General features: G+C 27.9%; 1 protein-coding gene and 1 long non-coding RNA gene across 2 annotated transcripts in view; one reads left to right on the forward strand and one right to left on the reverse strand.

The window, feature by feature from the left end:
- Positions 1–22,568, reverse strand: part of LOC119679283 (terminal nucleotidyltransferase 5C) — a 291,602-nt gene that overhangs the window by 110,560 nt on the left and 158,474 nt on the right. The window lies entirely within an intron of this gene.
- The window catches only part of LOC119679288, a 72,862-nt gene continuing 53,532 nt past the window's right edge, over positions 3,239–22,568 (forward strand). Inside the window, exon 1 of the long non-coding RNA XR_005252398.1 lies at positions 3,239–4,044. This is a non-coding gene — a long non-coding RNA (uncharacterized LOC119679288). The remainder of the gene's footprint in view (positions 4,045–22,568) is intronic.

Genomic DNA, 22,568 nt, shown 5'->3' on the forward strand with positions numbered 1-22,568 from the left:
ATACTTTAAGTTTTACTTATTGTGGTCAGGCACCCGTTATGCAAGTCAGTTAACCCTGTCGTTGCCATCATCTCTTTCATTTCTTTAAAGGTAATTGACATGATTACTTTATTCTTTATACATTAAGGAGTGTAAGGGTGTTGTTCAGTATTTCGTCAGACTTTAAGGCTAGTAAGACCATAAGAGGTAGTATAACCATTGTATGAGCAATTTTGTTAGCAAATAACTCTGCTTCAAATATAATTGTCAGATTAAAAGACCTAATATAACTATTGTATATAACTATATATATATATATATATATAGACTATATATGATGTAAAAAAATATTATCTCTAACTGAAACATGGCTTTTGGTTTTATTCTTTGCCATTGTTCGCCCTTGTTCTGGTACATGTGAAGGATATTGAGTTTGCCATTGTCTGCCCTCATTCTGGTACAAGTGAAGGATATTGAGTTGGAAAGTTTCACTTCGTCTGCAATTAGAAATTTTGAAAGAAAGACAAACATTTACTGATTAATCATATTCCAAAAGGCGAAAGTCCAGTTAAAATTTGTTACAGTATAAAATATCTTTTCTATATTGTTTTCTATTATATTAAGTCCACATTATGTCTATTTTTTTTATTAATTATACAAATAATCAATAATTTCTATTCTATTGAACTAAATCGAATAGGAGATAATAATGTGCTATGATCCCAAAAGTGTACCACACTCTGGCCATAGAAGATCTTTTGCTCTACAAACTAGAACATCGATGGCGCTGTAGATTTTTGATATATCGAAATAGACAAAATAGACGTATATAGAGAAACGAGAAAACCATCCGGATTAGAATAACAATATTAAATATTACAAATTATAGAGACCTTAAAAATTATATAAATCAGAAAGAATATAAGAGTTAGATATGCTTTTATAACAGAAAATCACAGCTTTGCTGAGGGAAGACAGTAGTGATAACAAATTTAAACTGAAACCCATATTATAACTATAGTATAATATTGAGAAATACTTGTTTAAACTACAACTAGACTAATCACAAATATTTTTTTAATGTAATATGTTGATTAAAGATAATGATCTTATAATAAGTGATTGGTTAATTAGTAAAAATTATCCACTAGCGACAGCCGGAAAAATATCAAAAATTTTGAAAGCTCTAAAAGTGTAGTAAATATGGATGAAGTCACTTTTATTGTTATGGATCCATAGTCAATCAGTAGGTTTGTAAACGTTACGTTATACCGGCTAATAAAAGGATTGACTTAGACCTGTTGCCTCATTGTTATAAGAACTGAAAGGTTTGAAAAATACTTTAAACTTTTGGCAAATCCTGAAAGGGTCCTGGAGTTGGCTAATATACTTAAAAAAGTGAGCCCTTCTATATTCTAGCATGGTTCACCAAACTACTGTAAACCGCCAAGAAACAACTACTGTAACGGTTTACAGTAGTTGTAAAATATCAGGAAAACACGGTTGGTTGGCACCCACACCCCTCGCGCGTATGTACAAAACTCCGAAATGAAAACCACAAGGAAGGAAAAAGTGGGGTGTGACGAAAACTACTTGAAGAGTAGTTTGCTTACATAATTAATAGGCAGTTGAGGGAAATAGGTGATTATTCTTTGTGAAAATACTACGCTTATAAATTGTTAATATTTGAAGATGTCAATATTATTAATATATGAACTTTTGTATAGAATATTACTTTTTTAATTTTTAATTTATAGAGTTGGTTATAGTAGGTGAACGCATCTGGCTACACTGTATTTTTGACAAGGAAGGTGATAATGTCTAACGATACCACTAGTTAAATGATATTTAGTTTGAATAGCAACAAATAAGTTTCTTTTCATGCTGTTTGTTAATTAAGCAGGTCCATCTTATATAGCCGGCGATGTATGCATAATGTACTTTTATTTTTACTTTTTGTATTATAATAATTTAATTTTTTTTAAGCGAACCTTAAACGGTAATTATTGTGTTACCCTATTTGCATTAGGTTTTTTCTTGTATAATAAATGGTTGAACTCTGTATGTATTAATACTTTTATTATACAAACTTCTTGTTATATTATTAATAATTATTTAATTTTTTTTAACTAAACCTAACATTTAAATAAAAAATTAATTTCCAATTTTTATTTTGTTTTTTTTTGATAAATAATTGGGGTTTATTTATAATTATAATTTTTATTATTATTTATAAAGTAATTTATAATTTATTATATAATATTTTTATTATTTAATGTATAAGTATTTGGCAATATTCGAAACAAATGTGTGGTCAGCCAAAAATTCAGTTAATTAAAAATGATAAAAAAAATTTTTGTTGTTTCAAATTTACTACTATTTCTTCAATAAAAAGCCTCTATTGATAACAAAAAATCTATTTAATATGTATTCATCATTTAATTCATAAAAAAATTTAATTAATTATTATTAATTATTAATTATAATTATAATATTATTTTCAAAGTAAACTCTAAATGCTATTTATTTTATTATTTTAAAAAAAATTTTAAAATTTCGAAAGTTGGCAACATTTTTCATGTGTCTTCTCGCATTAAAACACAAATACAGTGCCTTTCAAATATTATGTGTAAACAACGCGTATCAAACTGTTTTACACATTTCATTTAACCGGATGTAAGCACAATATGGCAAACAGAGCTATAAAGCTTTCAATTAGAGCTTTACAAATTGATAACATGAAAAAAACGTAAACCACATTCTATGAAAAATTTATTGCGGGGGTACGGGAAAACATAAAAGCGAAGAGCGCAAAACTTGGTTACGTTCGATAGCAAATTTCAGTTGCTATTCCACGCTTATGAAGTCAGTTTGTTTAGCGCAGTACGTTTTCCGTTAAGTTATTTATGCGCGTATGGTGCTAAAGAATAAAAAGAATAAAAAATAATAAAGAATAAAATTATTGAAGCTGAAAATTTATTTATAAAAACAAAATATACAGTAGCGCATAAATTTAAATCATTGTTTTTTTTTTATTTAATAAAGACGAAGTTTTAAAATTAATATTTTTGCATAATATATGTATGTATATGTAAATATAATAAAACAAATTCTTCTACATATATACATACAAAGAAGAATTAATTTTTGTATACACAAAACGACAAAAAAAGGTTTGTAAACCAAAAGAAAAACGCAACAACAACAACAACAACAACAACAACAGAAAAAAACAACGTTACACTCAGTCAAACAATAAAAAAAATTGAATATAAAAAATAAAATAAAGTAAAAAAAAAAAAATAAACGAAAAGCATAGAAAAGCGTAAAGTGATACTTCTTATTTTCTTTTTGTTGTTAGTGCTGATTTGTTGTTGTTTTAACTTTTCTTTTGAAAAGTTAGTGCACTTGTGCTATATTGGATTTCAATACAGTTTCAATTTCATTGACCGAATTTAGTTTAGTTTTTATTTACCACACAGAAATTGTTCACGTAACATGTGCATTAAAAAACCAACAAATTTATTTTGATAAAAACTAAAATCTACTTATTTGCCAAACGTGTTACTCTGCAAAAAAAAAAAATTTAAATAAAAAAATAAAAAAAAATTAAATTAGATAAATAAAAAAAATTATTGTGTGCAGCATCTCGAAAACAACTGTAAACCTACGGTCTAACAACTACACAAGTAACTGTTTAAAATCGTTTAACGCCCACCACTTATACAGCTGTAAAGCCAAAAGTGTTAAAAATTTTTTTTTAGTGAAAAATATTCAATTAAAGAAGTTCCATTAAATGTTTTGCTAATAAAGTAGTTAAAAATTAGTAGTTAAAGAATTAAGTAAAAGCATTTAGGAAAATTTCCAAAAAAATTAGTTCCATACAAAAGTACAACAATTAATTACCAACCACGGCTACAACAATAAGTAAAAACAGAAGCAACCTTCGCTTGGTTACTCCAGCATAACAGCTACTAAATAGTACAAAAAAACAAAAAAAACCACTACCACACAATAACTACACCAACAGCAACACTTCAATATTCCCAGCGATTCAAATCTAATGTAAGTATTAACATACATAAAAGAAAAAAAATGTCAGCACCGCTACATACCAACCAACTAACCAACCAACGAACATGTTCCCAATGCATTATGCACATTTGACATAATAAAATAAAATGAAATAAAATAAAATAAAACAAAAATAATAAGAAAAGTAAGAATTTAAAAAAGTAAAAAAAAAAAAACTGTGCTTTAGCTTTTATTTTTTCGTACTAGTTTGTTTGTTTGTTTGTTTTGTTAGTGTTCAATATTATTAGTGTTGTTAGTGTTATGTTATTGAAGAAAAAGTTTAATCTTGTTCCATTAGTGTATGCCTTTGTTGAACTTTAAATCAGCACGTTGTGCTGTTGTTGTGCTTTTTCCATACTTTTGCTTTTACACTGTAGTCAGTCGATGATACTTAGGTACCGTTGCTGTGCTCCTACAGCGTCCGCCCTTCTAATAGTTCAGGTTCAGTTCAGTTATCTCAATTCCATTTCGCATCCATACATGCGCATTTTTGTTGTAATCTTGTTATATTGTAAAATTGTCTGTCCGCTGTGTTAACGTTAACTTCGCGTTTTGACTCTTTTTTTTATGCTCTCATTGTGGCTGGTAAGGCTGGTAAGGCTGGCAAGGCAGGCGTCCGTTGATTTGGAATTATCTTACACAAAAAAGTTGCCACAAGTTGTAAGCAGAAAAAGTTGAAGCAAAGCAAAGGTAGAAGAAGCAGAAGCAGTGGAAGAAGCTGGAAGAAACAAAATGAAACGAAAGTAGTAAGCAGCAGTAAACAGTAAAATGGAATGAACAATTTACAATGTAAGCAAAAACAAAATAAAGGCAAATAAATACACTTGTCATTCTAAGCCAGCACTCGTCAATCTCTGAAGCTGTTTGTGCTTATATTGACGTTTTAATCGACAAATTGGCTAAATAAATCTTATGAATCCTGTTTATGTTGCCATTCCTTCATCAGTTTGCTTAATAAGAAGATATATTAAATAATAATAATAAGAAAAAAAATTAATTAATTAATAAAGTAATAGAAAATAAGTTATTAAAATATTAATTACTTTTTAAGTATCTATAAAAAAATATTTAATATACTTTCATTTTGTTGCTGTTGTTATCTAATAACGTTTTTAAAGTTTATTGGACTTCGTTTTATATTTAGTAATTATTATTTTTTTTAAGATTTTTTAACCCTTTAGTAACCAAGTAACCTCTACAAAAATATTTCTGTGAAATTTTCATTTAATACGCGATAAACTTTTAAAAATAAATAAAATATAGATTTCATAACGTTTTAGTAACCAACTAACCTAGACAAAAATATTTATACAATATTTTTATTTCATAATAACTTTTTAAAAATAAATAAAATAAAGAGTTTTTAAACCTTTAGTTACCAACTAACCTAAACAAAAATGTTTCTATGGTATTTTTAATTAATACTACGATAACTTTTTAAAAATAAATAAAATAAAAAGTTTTTAAACCTTTAGTTACCAACTAATCTAAACAAAAATATTTCTATGGTATTTTTAATTAATAATGCAACTTTATAAAAATAAATTAAAAAACAAATATTTTAAATTTTAATAGCCAACTTACCTAAACAAAAATAATACTACGGATTTTTTAATTAACTTATACAATGAAAAATATAATAAAAAATTCTTAATTTTTTTACCTAAAATAAATAAATATGAAAAATATGATAAAAAATGCTAAATTTGTTTGTAACTAATTTAAAAAAATTTGAATTTGAATAATTCTCAAAGCTTTTATTGAAGCCAGATATGAAGAAAGTCCCCATTAGCAATTTCTTCCGATATCTCCACAACCAGTAGTTTTCCCGCAGACCTCGTTCAAGCCTTACACTTCAAAACCCCTCCCAATATCTTATAAATATCTCAGATAAATTTATTTAAAGTTATATATGAAAAGAATATATTCGACCTTGAATAAATAAAATTAGAATTACTTAAAATTACTATAGGAAAAAATGAACTAAAATGGTGATTGATGAAGAATATTAGGAGATATTCAAAACAGTTATGAAGAGCAGAAAAGTTTACTTGATTACATTAGATTAGAAATAAATTTCTTGACATGAACGAAAAAACTAATTTTTAATTACAAAGATGTTGTTCTGATTTCCAATATGTTTAAAGGTGATCGCGGAACTAAGATATAAATATAATTCTTTGTAATCAGTTCACAAAAAATGAGCTTACGTGAAGAATAGTACTCGAATACTGGAATTTTAAGGAATTCAACCACAAAGACTTTTATAGTTAATTATATTTTCTATAGCTGTGGTTTATGCGTTTGTTAAGTAAGTTTCTTGTTAAAACAATAATTACTTGACAAAACTGTAAGTTTGTGCTATATAAGTTATATACGGTGTAAGGTCAAGTATTTTAAATGTGACTCTGCACATCAAATTTGAGAAAACAAAAGTTCAACCCTTCTTCATACTAGTAATTTGAAAACTTATATGTGAAATGAATTCAGTGAATATTTTCAAAGCAACCTATAATGGCTATTTGTCAACATTTGATATTAGGTATTTGTATGGTAAGCCAAAGTTGCAATATTCTTACTCTTAATAGTTTATTTTTAATGCCATTCATCATATTGGGAATAAAGAATGTTAGGTTTTTAAAGATATTTGTCAGTCAGTACAGGAAGTAGACAGACCATATATATCATATTCTTGACTTGTAAACCAAAGTAAATGGGTTGCATGGCATACGTCTATCTGCCAGTATGTCGTCCATCTGTTTGTCACCGTAGTATTTTTAATAATACCTTTAAACAGAAGCATTTATTGTAATAAATAACATTTTATGTAACCATCGGGAAATAGTTATATGCAGAAATTTTCACTCTATTATAATAAATCAATCTCGACTTAAACGTTTATAGAGGTATTTTTAGTGAAGGTGTTTTGAAAGTATACATTGAATATGGTCACGCCATTTACAATTATAGATTATTATATCCTCTAAAATTTGTGGTGGTTGCCTGATTTTGAACTATAATTCAGAGTTTGTTATTGTGTTTGGACAGATACAGTTAAGACTGCGGTAAGCAATACTTTTGCAAAAACTGGAGATTGCTGGAGGTTACATTACAGCTCTCTCTGCGATACAGAACACAGACTTAAATATTGATGTTAAATAACCTTATATTTGTGTAAAGCAAGGTAATTGGAGATCTTGGATTCGGGTTTAGACTAGCCTAAGTTGCTGTGTCAGTTAGTCAAGTTGACCAATTCACCTATACTCATTTCCATTGAGTCACCACTACTTAACAGCAAACTTTAATAGTTTGCTAATTATGGAACCCTAATAAAATGCAGTAGGTTTTAAGTTTTAAGAGAGTTAAGGACAAGATTACTTAAAACGAATTTTTAAGCACTTAGTTCTTAACACCGAAGTTTAATAGTCTGCTTATTATGGAACTCTAAAAGAGGATTATATATTACTTAAGGATAATATTACTTAAAAATTCTTTCATTTAGTTCTTAAAATCGGACTTTAATAATCTGCTAATTATGGAACCCTAATAAAATACAGTGATTTCAAGTATAAGAGAGTTAAGGACAAGATTACTTAAAAATTCCTTCAGTCTTTGGTTAGAGCTGGGCATAGTTCGGTTCCTAACTGATGGTCTCGATACTGTTAAAACCACACATGTGCATATATCATATTCAAATCATTTCTAAAGCTATAGCATTATTATATTTTATTACGGTATTTATTAGTTTATAATTTGTTATTTTTAATAAATTCTCAAGATTCAGGTAATGTGATAAATGCATTTCAAAGATAACATTGTGATATTTATATTTTATTTTACAAATAATATTTTTTAAAATATATTTATTTTACTTTGTGCAATTTATTATATTCGATTACAAAGCCTACATATTACTTAATAAGAATAATAATAATAATAATAAAATGGATAAAAATCGATAGAATAACTGTTTGAAATAACATTGAAAATAAGAGTTTATTCACTTTTTGATTTTTGCACGTTTTTCTGCTCTTAAAAAATATCAAGTTTTAATCATTAAAAATTGCGAAATAAATTATTGAGTAGGAACTGACATCCGCTACTTTTGTTTATGCAATAAGATACATTTGGTATTTATTTAGTCACATCATTTCAAAGTATAAACAAAGATTTAGTTTACAAAATTTTGATGATTCATTCATTTGAAGCAAAATTATAATAAGAAATCCAACCAAAAATACATATAATCGTAATATTTATTTAATGAATAATTTTACTTATTTACGAGTACATATATGATACTATATTTCTTCATTTTATTTTAGCTGAAGTTGTAATAATTTGTTTACCATTAATTATATTTTTTTACGTTCTAACTAGTTAAATCATTTCTTCTACGACTTTCAAAACTAAGATTACTCAGCAAATGTAAGCAATCTAATCTATTAATTCGTATACTCATAAAAGAATGATCTCATACAGACTCCACACAATTCTGAGTAAAGAACTTGTTTATAAAAATCTTAAAGATTGTTTATACCCAAAAAAAGATATTGTTCATAGAACTATGTTGAACTATAAACCATTCTCTTTTTTATCTCAAATCAACCTTTCCAAATTTGTCATCAGTTATGGTGTTCTTTGTCTGCTATTCCACAATATTAATTTTGGTGATATAGATTGAAGAGACAATGCAGTGGCAGACCTTTAAATGACTTTTCGCCGTTTTGCTACCACATTCCTCGCAAGAACCCCTAATATAGAAGAGTAAAGACTAAATTCATCCCGTCGAATTTATATAATTTAATTAATCTCTCGATTTCATCGATGAACAGTCTGCTAAACTGTCAAAAAAGTATTTTTCTAAAAACCTATTTCTACTGGATGCCAAGCGATTCATTTAAATCTAAAGATATTTAACCTATTTAATATGTTTGATTTATAATTTTATGTAAATTAAAAAAAAATTACATAAATAATTGTTATTTTCTTTAACACTAGTGTTAAAATTAAAGAATAATTTATTCCGTTTGCATTTAAATAACAAAATAACTTATTTTTAATAAAATATTAAATATGCTTTAACACTACGTACAGTCAAACTTCCATAACTCGAAGTCCAATTTTGCAAAGAAAAGGTTCGACTTATGGAGACTTCGAGTTAGAGAATTTTTTTATTTTTTTTTTTTTTTTTTTATTTTTGAAAGAAACTAGAATTACATTTTAAGATGTTTATTTAGTTTTTTGAAATCAAATAAAGCACAGAATTTTTAGTGAAGTAAAATATTCAGAAATTAGGGTTTTGTGATATTAATTTTTTTGTTCTTATTTTTAGTAGAAAAAGATTACAATTTATTTAAAACCTTATAGTGATCATCAGTTGTAGTATTATTAGTTTGCAAGTATAAATTCAGAATTTTGAATGAGTCTTCTACTTCATGCTTGGAAGGCTGATGAACACTTACATCCACCGAACCCTTATCATAATATTCCGTTGCGCTTAGAATTGAATTCAGTAATTTAGAGCTATAGTGCTCAATAATATCGTCATCTGTAGGAAATCTCAACAATATTGTCATCTTTAGAAAAGCTTGATTCTCAATATAATCGTTAAGAGTACCATTGGAAGTTATTTTTTTTTTATTTACTTTAAACCACGTTGCCAGTGACTGGCAACATAAGAAACAAAAAATTAAACATTTGGTTCGGAAAAAGGGATCTCCCCTAACAGCAAAATGCATTTATACTTAAAATAAAAATTCGACTTATAGAATGCACTTTCCCCATATTCCTATCGGCACGGAACAAAATCTTTGTTCGAGATATAGAGAAATTCGAGTTATGGAAGCAGAATTGTATCAAATTTGCTCTCTAAAACCTTGGTGCACTGTTTTTGGTTCGAGTTATAGAAAATTCGAGTTAAAGAAGTTCGAGTTATGGAAGTTTGACTGTATTTAAATAATTTATATTTTATTAATTTTTTCTTTTTCACTCTACAAAAAGTTTACCATTAAAAAAGAATATATGTATAAATATATAGGAATATATTAGAGCCAATGGTTATTATTTATTTTTTATTATGTACGCATATATAAAATATACAACATTTTTTAATGGGTTCGCAGAGTGTTATCTATTTGTCAATAGTAAAATTAAAATTAGGACTCCACTTTAATATCTTTTAGAACAATATGTAAAGTCAAGTTTTTATTAATTAAATTCCTTATAAAATTAGGTTTAAAGACATTGGAAATAGTTGGTACCAAATTAGTTAATGTGTTGTGTAAATCTACTTCTTCAAAAAGAACGATTTGTAAGTGGCCTGGTTAGCTTAAAAGTGGTTGCACAAGCTTTAAAAGGTGATCACCCACCAGTGGTCACTGGAAGATACAAGGAAATTAGGATCATTATCTCATAAATAACACCAGCAGTTCATAAATTTCCCGCATTAAATGATCGATAAGTGAGGCATAACGATGCCCGCAAACACAATAGAATAAAGGTGACATATCATCAACTCAACTACCAACACACAAACAAGTTTTGAAGACGATACATGTAAAGCAGGTCCACAACCAGCAACACAAAATAAGAGTATACGGCTTTGGAATATCATCGATTAACCGAGAGACGGATAGAAGATGTTTTAAACACTTAATTTAATACCATTAGTCATGATTTATAGTTTTTATTATAACTGACCCCTAGGAAGAAGTAGGTACACACTTTTGAATCTTACCACCTACTAAACTTTATTAAAAACAAAAGAATACAATATAAAATACAGGGTTACCATGTCTTAATATTTCTGAAAAATGTAATGAAAACCATCTGGAGATTTTAAAAATAATGAATAATATGCGTAGTCTCATTGAGTTAGGTTAGGTTACTGGGGCCGTCCAAAGACGCACTTAGACCACGAAATTTTATTAGTAAAAAATTTCAAATCTGGTAAAATATTAATTTCAAAATATTAATGTAAGTTTTTGATCCAATTGGATTTAAAAATGCATGAGAAAAGATCTTGTTTACAGGATTAAAAAGTCTTTTCATATTAAAATAATGCTTAATCCTTTGAACGGAGTTTAAAAAATCTTTCCTATTCGTCAAATTTAGTTCCCTCTGAGTTTTGGCTTTTTTCAACTTCAAAAACCATTTTAGTCAAAAAAAAGTAATTGCTGCCATAAAAAGGTTACAGAACATCTTTACAGAGCCAATATCTACAAATTGGAGGATCGTCAAAATTAGTATATTGAAGTGAAGTGAGATTATACTAAAAATGATCCATTTAAAACTCCTTTTTTCCGTTGTGTGCCGCAAACTTGTTGCATAAAATAGTAGTACATATAAATAAATTTTAAATAATATTTCTTAATAAATATTTAAAATAGTTTGAATATTGGTATATAAATGTTGAAAATACTAGATCCTTATGTCGTGTTATAAATTCTTGGGTCATTGCCAAATTATTTTTGGACTATGCGTGCAGTTTTTGTTAATAAATCTTTTTCAGTCATATATAATTACATGACCTACACATTAAAAAGTCGTTTTACTCCAATTAACTGAACAACATTATAATCTTTTATATACATCTAGTATGTAAGAGTAATAATATTGACAATTTTTCCAAATTTTTTTCGTACAGTACAAAAAACTGTGTCTTTTGTTAAAATTTTTCTTTTGAAATCCATCAAATTTTTCTCGTTATAAGGTAATTACCATATTTCCGCCTTAATTATTATTTATGATGGCTACAACACCATATTTTCGTACACCCATGTTACTCTAATCTAAATGGCTTTTTCTGAATATACGAGTACATATATGGTAAGTACATATAGTACGTACAGTTGGAGTATGGTTGAGTGTCGCAATTATAGTAGTTACTTTTTTTACAAGACTTATTGTTCAGTAATTGATATTCATAAAATTATTAAGGTGTTCAAATTGTTCACAAGCACCAAAATTCAATATATCTATTTTTAAAATTTAATATATTTATATATCTATTTAACATTTTATTATAATTTTTTTACATTTAATAATAATATAGTACATATAGTACAATATAGTACATGTATAATACTCATTTAAATTATTATTATTTTTTGTTTTTTTCTAAAATTATATGTGATCTATTCACATGATCTAAATATTGTTTAACTATTCTAGTTATATATTTTTTTTGAAAAAATATTTAAAAATGAAAAACAATAATTCAGGCAGTTGCAAATAATTGCTGTAATGACCTGGAGCTCATCTCTTACGATGCTCTGGAGATCGCTTTTCTACGTTTACTCCTCTTTTTCAAATTTACTTCACTGACTTCTACCTACTATATAACTTAAAAGTGACTTTCAAACATGATTTGTATACTATTCCGTCAATTAACCTATTGTTTAGAGATCTATAACATAACAAGTGGTCACTCATTTCTTCATACCGTCAGCGTGAGAGCATTCATTAAATTTTTTACAGGGATCATAGTTGTCCAGCCTAAATTAATGGGAATTTTACTAGTTTGCATTTCAATGTTTCCTATTGCTCTAGTTTAACCTAAGCAATTTATAATTTTTATATTCCTTATTCAAGAAACTGTAAAAAGGATATATTAGACTTATCAAGATTTTTGTAACTCATTGAAAACAACGTTGTGGACCCCGTAATATATAGACTGATAGATCGAACCACTAAATTTAAAGCTGTCATAAAAACAGAAAAATCGGATATAAGTTTTCGCCGTTTTTATATATTATATATACATATATATATATTATATAATATTATGTCACTAATATATTAATATATTACTAATATATCATTATATATATATAAAGAATAGTATTAAAATTTAAAAATTAAAAATAAAAATATAATTAATTAATTCAATTATAATTTCCTTCTAACACTCAATAACGTCAATTTTTTATGAACTTTTAAAGCAAATTAACAAAAAAACTCTAAGTTCGAATATACTAGTCAAGTACGGCTTTGGGTCAGTTGGCTAATGAACACTGACTCTGAGCATCAAATTTGGCAGGGCACGACTTCAACTCTTGGTACCTGCAGTCTGAAAAAGTTATTATTAGTTATCTGAATAATTAAATATAAGAAATACATCCAAGAGCACTGATGATGAGTATTTGGCAATACTCGAAATAGCTGTATGGTCAGCCAAAAATTAAATAATATAGAAAGAGTTTTTGTTGTTGTCGTTCACTCATTTTGAAAGCTCTGTATATATATATATATATATTTATATTATCATTTAAATGAGACCTCAATATGGGTTCGAAAATCTGTGTAAAAGGTTTTTTTTTCCTGTATATGGAAAGCATCAACCGCCACAGTGTAAGACCTTAATCCACTAAATAAAAACACCTCTTAGGAGTGAACAGAGAGAATTTCCACCGCAATATGGAAACTTTATTATTGTAATTAAGATCTGTCTGCGAACAAGAAACTTAATACGTTAAGGTCTAGGTTTAACTAAGATGATATAACATACCATCTATCAGAAAAGATGGACATGGTACAGATGGAAGGGAAGTGGATGAATGTGGGACCTATGTAAAGGGTATCTAATGCCGTTTTCCATTCGTAAATGTGGGGAAACCTTTTCAATTATGATTTACTTAATTAGTTAGGTAATGGTTTGTAGTTGTATTATTAGAAAGCAAAAACAGCCACAGTGTAAGACCTTAAGCCACAAAAAACACCTCTTAGGAGTGAATAGAGAGGATTTTCACCGCAATATGGAAACTTTATTATTGTAATTAAGGTCTGTCTGTCTGTCTTGTAACTTAACACGTTAAGGTCTAGGTTTATCTAAGATGATATAACATACCATCTATTAGAAAAGATGGACATGGCACAGGTGGAAGGGAAGTGTATGGAGGGGCCTATGTAAAGAGCATCTAATGTCCTTTACCTTTTCCATTATGATTTACTTTCAGTGCAATTTTTATTTTTCAGTGCAATTTTGGTGAAACTCGAGGGAAATGTATTGCACTCAAGATTAATTTATAACACTCTAGATATATTGCTAGAAAAGCAATATTACCCTGAAATTAACAGCTGTGCTATATGATTTGACATATAAATTGTGATTTCATTGGATATATGTATTTATAAAAAAATATATATCTCTATTAATACAACTACAAAAATGTTAGATAACTTTAAAAATGTTAGATTGGGCAACAAAATATGAAAGATCGAGAATAAATCCAAATTGCATCCAGATTTAACAATCGCAAACGTCATAACCTTCGGTTAAGCCAAAGCTAACATCTATTTATAAGTAAAAGTCTTTATATATAAAATACAAGCAAGTGAATTTATTTTATTTTACTACATTTATTATTTCTTAAGAAAATGATTTACAAATGCCAAATCATAAATATAGTTAGATTGTTGCAAAATCAGAAATAATAAATAGCAATAAAGCAATAATATTTATTAAATCACCATAAATGCGATGGTACGTCATCAAAAAAAAAAAAAATAATGATAATAATAATAAATAAATAAAAACCTTAGAACGCGTTGCAACGTACCATTACGTCCCTGTTATATTTTTTCAACACTATTAATAAGATATGAGACCTATTAATGGAAGCGTTACAGAATTACGAATAGAAGTTTACCAATTTGGAAACATGTCGTGCCAAGCTCAAGCAATTCATACAATTCATACAATTCATAGGCCATGTGGTTATACCAGATATATTTTTCATATTTAGGGGACTGAGAATGATGGGTAAACAAAAGTTTAAATCAATGTTGACATAATGAAAGTTAAAGAACGGAAGCTCAGTTGCTGTATATGTTAGTTAAAATACATTGATAATTACTTATATTTATTTAACATAAAAGTTTTTTTTTTTGTTTTTAGTTATTCATATACATAAAATTTGAACTTAATTTAATTAGAATTATAAACATAAAAGTCACCCTCAAAAATGTTTATATAGTATAATATTCCTAAATGAGCACACGAGTATATAGTAACTGTAATTGCAGGTAAAAGAAAATCGATGAAGTATCTAAATTATGAAAAGCATAAATAGAAAAATGTATCTGTAACTAAAATATTTAAAATTCAGTATTTGAGTAGGCAGTATGCAGGCAATGTGCAGATACTAGACAAGAAAGAGTGAAAATTGTAGAAGGGATGGTACTCGTGTTTTATATTTATGCTGTATTCAAGCTATAAAAGTTTCACTTACATTTTCCAAATTCTTTAAATAGTTTAAATATTAATTTTTTCTACTATTCTAATATAAATATTTAATATATTTCTGGTATTCTTATTTGAATATCAAATACTTCAGTTATTTTAATTTAAATACTAGATATTTTTATTATGCTAATTTAAACATAAAATATTTTTATTATTTTAATTAAAATATTTTTTAATTAAATTTTTTACATTCACTTTTGTTTTAGAAATAATCTATCAACGACATGCAAATTATGCATTTATATAGCATTTTTGTTTAATAATGTTAGCTTGTAAATGCATATGCCCTTTTGCAATCTTAATAAGTCTTGAATATTTAAAATTATTTAAGATTGCTATTAAATTTTTATTAAAACAAAAGTCAAACAACAACACTTACCTATCAAAATGTTAAATGCATTCTATTCTACTGTAATAGTAATAATTGCATTGCAAAACAATCAGTCCAACCCACAGAGCCATAGAGCCATAGAGCCACAGACCGTACATTAAATATGCACGCCCATTTCCATGTGCTCAACAACAGCACTTTTAGATCTTTGAAGTACACTCGTAAATCCTTCAACGACTAGCAACAAATATTTAGATAATTAAAAAACAAAAAAACAACAGAATTGCAATAAACTTTAGTAGAAGTAAATATTGTACGAGTCGTTAAAGAATTCAATAGAATTTTTTAATTAATTTAGACTAGCAATTTAATACAACATTAAAGTATTTTAATACTTTTAATTTAGTAAATTGGCTATTACGTTTGCATTATACCGGGCGATTATTTAAATTCAATACCGATTAAACGCGAAAGCCAGTATTAAACAAATTGTTTTATCAATAATTATGAAGGCAATGAAGCATAAACTAATTTATTTTAATAATCGGAAAATTGTAACAAAATTACTGAAATAATTAAATGCAATAACGTTGTTAAACGTAAAAGGATTCATATGTATTATACAACGTAATACACATATGATGATGGCAATAAATATATATGACACGCACTATGATTATTTATTATAGTATTTATTTATTCCAAGTTTTTATATTATAGTTCCATTGAACACAGCAATGTTTTCAAATAATTGAAATAAAAGCATCCACTAAGAATCACTTAATTGGATTTGAAAGTTATGAAAACAATTTGGATAAGTTTAGATAGATATTATTACTTTAATTTTTATCATTATGGAATGATATAGCGACGATAAACAGTTACGGTACTCTTTACATGAACTTAGAGTGACTTTCTCAGAACCACATCTTCAATAAGAAGTTATAGTAATATTGTATAAATAATCGAAAACAGCTATTGCACTTCCCATATGGACTTAGAGTGACTTTCTCAGAAACACATCTTCAATAAATAGTTATAGTAGTATTGTATAAATAATCGTAAACAGATATTGTACTTCCTATATAGACTTACAGTCACTTTTTCCGGACTATATCATCAATAAATAGTTCCAGTAGTATTGTATAAATAATCAGAAACAGCTATTATATTCCCTATATAGATCTACAGTGACTTTTTCAGCACAACATATTCAATAAATAATTATAGTAGTATTGTATAAATAATCATAAACAGCTATTGTACTTCACACATAGACTTAGAGTGACTTTTGCAGGACTACATCTTCAATAAATAGTTAACATATGATATGTTATGTTAAGCCTTTTCCGAGTTAGTGCATCTGGGCACTTTTACTCTATTTTACTCTATTACTCTATGATAGCTGGGGGGAATCTACAGAATCCCGCCCACCTCACTGACTAATTTGAGTATTCCTGATAATCTTCTTGATTATTCAATAATTGATCTAAGAGCTGCGTACCGCACCGTGCGGTTAGTGATTACTCTGAGATTAGATAGTTCTACGTAGGGCAGCCTGTCAGTTTTCGCATATAGCTACAGAGTTCTGTCCCTTATATATTTTTTGACCGGATCAATAAATAGTCATAGTAGTATTTGTTTTCATGTTTTCAAGTTGTATTTTTGCATTGGATGTTATGAATTTATCCAAGTGTTTCATTTCTTAACGCATTTGTTTAGGGCATTTTTCTAGTATGTACTCTTCGTATTGCTCTTTGCAAAAACAACCGATCTTATTAGACACGATACCCATTTTATTTAGATGATAGTTCAAACTACCTTTTGCTGTTAGAATTCTTGTTATTATGCTTAGGTGCTGACGGGACACTGCGTAATAGGAAGGCACGCTATGAGACTGGGTCTCCCCTTTAATGACTTTTGTCGAGATTGTGGCTCTGAGGATGAGGAGGAGACTGTACTCCATCTCATGTGTCAGTGCCCTTCCCTAGCCAGAAGAAGATTTAAAACTCTTGGATCTCCTTTTCTAACTGACCTGACTGAGTTGTCATCCTGTAATGTTAGGGACCTAGCCAAGTTCATAGAACTGTCAGGTTGGTTTTCCTTTACCTAATAGGGGAGTCGTTACCTTTCTTTCGACGTTGAATGTATACTGATTACAATCTTTATACAAATCAACGTAACTCCTGTAGTACCACAATGGGCCATTATTTGTGCTAAAGGGGGTTTTTTGGGATACAAGGCCGCCACTCGAACCAACCAGCCATTATGCTTAAGTTGTTCTCACATATATCACAATACAGTCGATTCTCACTTCATTTGAATGATAATTCAACCTATAATACACTATTAGAATTTCTGTTATTATTTTTATACTGTTTTTCGTTAAGTTTCAAACAATTCTTGCAGCTATTTAAAGTGATTTGTAATGGTAAAATGCTCTCCTAATATGACTTCTTTTTCAAAATCTGAAGACCTAAACAAATATAATTCCCACTTTATTTCGTCATTGAATGTCAATGTTCATGCCGCCATATGGCCAAAGTTATTGCAAAAAATAATCAAAAATTGGTATAAATAATAGATCATGTAGCTTGTAGCCGCGCCTGACATACTCTGAAAATCATGTTCAGAAAATATATGTTATTAAATTATATATCAAATTATAGTAAAAATATATTATTCCAACAATATTTCTATTTTTCATTATCATTTTAAGTTCTCATGCAGCTAAAAAAACGACAAGTTAGATTAAAGTAATTTGAAATGGGATAAGTCAATTACAACGTTATCTGTCCAATTTAAAGTTATCTGTCCAATTTAAAGTTATCTGTCCAATTTAAAGTTATCTGTCCATTTCAAAGTTATGGTACTTTGATATCATGAAACATTGAAGCTTCAGCAAAATTAAACTAAATATTTTTTTGTTTTTATTAAACTACAAAATGATTTAAATCAATAAAATTTATTAGAATTATATAAAATCAAATAAATTGCGTTTTAAGAATATAATTGCATATACGCAAAATGATCTTTGTTTTGATATTGTACACTTAATAATGGAATAGATACATATGAACCAATAAAAAACAAAGAATGCTTACGTCATCGCAACACATCATCGATTAAAATATCTTTTATATCGTTTAAGGAAAACAAAGCCCGTTCAGTTCGTTTAGGCACAGGTACGGGTAGTTATTGTATCTAGAAATAGTAGCCAATTGTTACCTAAAGTTAAATTATTTGTTTGCTTACGAATAATGAACTCAAATTGGCAAAGTTGACAAAACAAACTCCCACTTGGAATTAGAATCGCACTGACGAATACTGACGAGTATCTAAACTTTGTAATAGTAATTGTAGCTGCTTTCGAACTTTTTTCATTTCTGAAATTTCCATAACTAATGTCAACAATGGAATGTTTTATTAGTTTCTGTAAGATACAACAATTCCGCCGCTTCACTGCCAATGAGTTGACAAATATTTCACAGCAAGTCGGCTTGGTTGCGCTATGAATTGCTGTGCATATTCGGAAAAATAATTACACAACTTCACTGAGTATCTAAACATTTACCTCATTTGCTTATCTCAATTCAGCGCCATAATTATTATTCGTATATACTTTTTTCTGTCGTAAATTACTCTTAACTGTTCTGAAAGTGATTTTACGTTTCTTAATTGCAAATAATGCCATTTCAAACCGACTGATCACTACATGACAGATAATACTTTGAAGAATTGTACTTTCCATATTTACTTTTTATTTGGAATTTATATTGTTTGCTATTTTTCGCTAGAATTGCTTTTGATATTTGAGTTGGGTGAGTACTTGAAGTTTTTTATAAAATGCATATTTAATTAAGAGATATTGAATTTATTTTTATTTAACAAATTGTTTGTTATTGTAATTATTTGATTAAAATAATTTATTGTATGTTTATATTAAAATTAAGACGCATATATATTTTTTAATTTGATTTGATTGCAAAAGTGATACGAGTCCAAAAGATCTTTGTGCATTGCAATCATACATGACTCTATACTGTCCATTGTAAAAAACAGCTTACTTTTTAAAGGAAACTGACCAGATTATCGAATTGAATTTATATTAGTTCCATCTTTAATTCACTCCATCTCTCTAAATGTCTAATTCAGGATTAACCAGAACATTTGGCAATTATATTGTTTCATTATCTCTTCGTCTTCGTCAGTACTAGATATATGTATTCATCTGATTTAGAATTGCTTAAATGATATAGACAGTAGTGACAGTTGCAATACTCTGTAGTGATACTACATAGAATTCCCAAAGCACGTGTTTTCCTATAAACGTTTTTATATAGATACAAGATACATTCTCATGTAAAATGGACTTTTAAAAACAGGTTTTTGTAGTTAGACCAACTGATGGTAATAGTAATATACAGATCCATAAAGTAGATCTTTCACTGATATACTAGTACTATTAACTACAATATATAGAGATTTCAAAATAGACAGCTGGATGATTTTTGTATAAGCTGTTAGTAATTATATTATATGCGTTAGTAGGTAATATACAATGTAGGTAGGTAAGTAGGTAATAACGGCGATCCCAAAAGATACACTTAGGCCTACAGGCCTACTTTGTTACCTTACAACTAAAACTCAGGAGTTAGAACCACTTAGAACTTTTGGCAAAGCTTATAATGGTATTAAAGGGGACGTCTTGCACTTCGACAAGATTCTTTAAAAAGAAAACCTAAAATAAAGTGAGTTGTAAGTAAACGTACCACAAGACTGATATCTCTACATGGTATCTCAGTCAGAGAGTTGGATTTTGCAGCGTGTCCAAATTGTATACAAATATCTGCTTATCGTTAAGTCTTCCCATCTTTTATTGAAAAGTTCGGCACAGGAAGAACTCAGTGACAGTATATAGGTATATAAAGCTTTTAACTTAAGTTATTTTCATACTACATATATTATTTAAAATTACATTAAATTTGTAAAAAACATGCGTCACAGAAGTCAAAAAAAAAAAAACTATAGATACACTAGCCTGGAACAAATTTATTTGTTAATGCATTTTCATCGCTAATAAGGATTAGCCATACTATATTATGTGGCTGTAATTTGCTTGGCTACCAACTATAGTTGTCTAATATTCGCTTCGTAAGTATTGTCATTAAAGGTACCTTACTTATTTTTTAATTTCAACACTCTATCCTTAATGTAAGTTTTGATCGGGGTACGGAAATATCCGTCTTAGTGTCTTTGACTCTCTAATTTTTGTTGATAGGTGAAAATTATCAAAAGCTATAGTATCAGATTTTAACCCACTGAAACTATCTCTCAGAAATGAAATATGTAGACTACAGACATTTATTGTGAAGATCAGGGTGGCTAGAATCTCATTCTAATAATTAGGGGACAGCTAAGGAGCAAATAGACCTAGTATTTCGAAAGCTAAATTCATCTAAATTATAAAGATGTAGACAATAATTGATAGAGAAGACAGATAAATAAAGGAGGTTATCTCTTTCTCTTTCTACATAAACGTTGCTTTCTACATAATCGGTGCAGTACTATGGGAGAATTTATTAGTTTGCGCGATTTATCATATTAAGGAGTGTTAGTAATAACTCTTAGAACTTTTAAGTGTAAATTTTTAGTTCACATGTATAGTAAATTTGCGGCAGTTCCCTAGAGTTAAACACCCTAACTCCAGATAGGTTCTGGGATCATTTTATTAACGATTGTTTGATTTTTAATGAAAAATTTGGGATTTTACATTGATTTACCTTAAGATAAAAGACAGATGTGTTTTATTTTTTAGCTTTTGAACTATCTTTTTGTTAAATGCTAACTATGCTTTAGTCCCATCTATAAAAGTATTAATAACATCTGATATAATTGATAACGCAATTATATATAACAGATATAATATTGTACCCAACAATAATATTCAATATTTTATTTATATAAAAAATTTTCAAAATCTGCTAATTGCTTATTAAATGTGCACAATTTATTTAAACCTTTTTCTATAAAATACTGCGTACAAATTGGTACGAATATCTATTATCTATTATTTATATTTATTTAACTCAAAAACTAATATACATACAGCGTCTAATGAAAAAAACTTGTCGAATTTATTAACAATTTGTCTTTATACTTTGTCATCCGTAATTTCCAATAATTCAATTATTGACTTGTGTAAGGGCACTCCCCTTTTTTTGTTGACGTATTTAAAAAAAATATAAATACATAATAACATTTCATATAAAACTATCTGAGTTTCTAAAAGAAATGAAATACTTTTACCATATTATATTAATATTGAAGTACTCATACTTTAAAGTTAATGATTAAGAGAGCCATTTATTGTTATGAAAAACTTCGGATGCTATTTGATTCACAAAGTTTATTTACAAAAAAAATATATAATTCGTTGTGTTTCCAATTGAAGCCTAAATATTTATTGAATTAATTAATATTATATATCAACGTTGGATTAGTACAAAAAAAATATTCTTTTGGTAAGAAGCAAGACAAATGCACTCATTACCTGGCGATAACAGCCAAAACAACCAACGTGCCAACTTTGAAATACGACTTCTGTTCCAAAAGCTTTAAGCCAAAATGAACAATGTTTCATAGACTTCTGGTTTCTGAGAGAACTTGAGAGAAAATCAGCGAATGTATGCTAACCATTGATAGCTGATCTTCCTACAGCAACGAAAGCTGTATTGCCTTTTACAGCTGGTCAGCTGTAATATTATATGTTTTGGAATAGTAAATAAGGTTTCATTTGTTGTATAGAACAATGTGTCTTGAAGATAAATTTAAAACTGGTGGATTTGAGGTTTATATAGCACACAACTCTAATCTTATTACAAGACATATTGAAGAGACTTCATATGTTTTATATGTATTTGATTTTTTTATTTA

Source organism: Teleopsis dalmanni, chromosome 2 (genome assembly GCF_002237135.1).
Source record: "Teleopsis dalmanni isolate 2A chromosome 2, ASM223713v2, whole genome shotgun sequence".
NCBI classification, from domain to species: domain Eukaryota; kingdom Metazoa; phylum Arthropoda; class Insecta; order Diptera; family Diopsidae; genus Teleopsis; species Teleopsis dalmanni.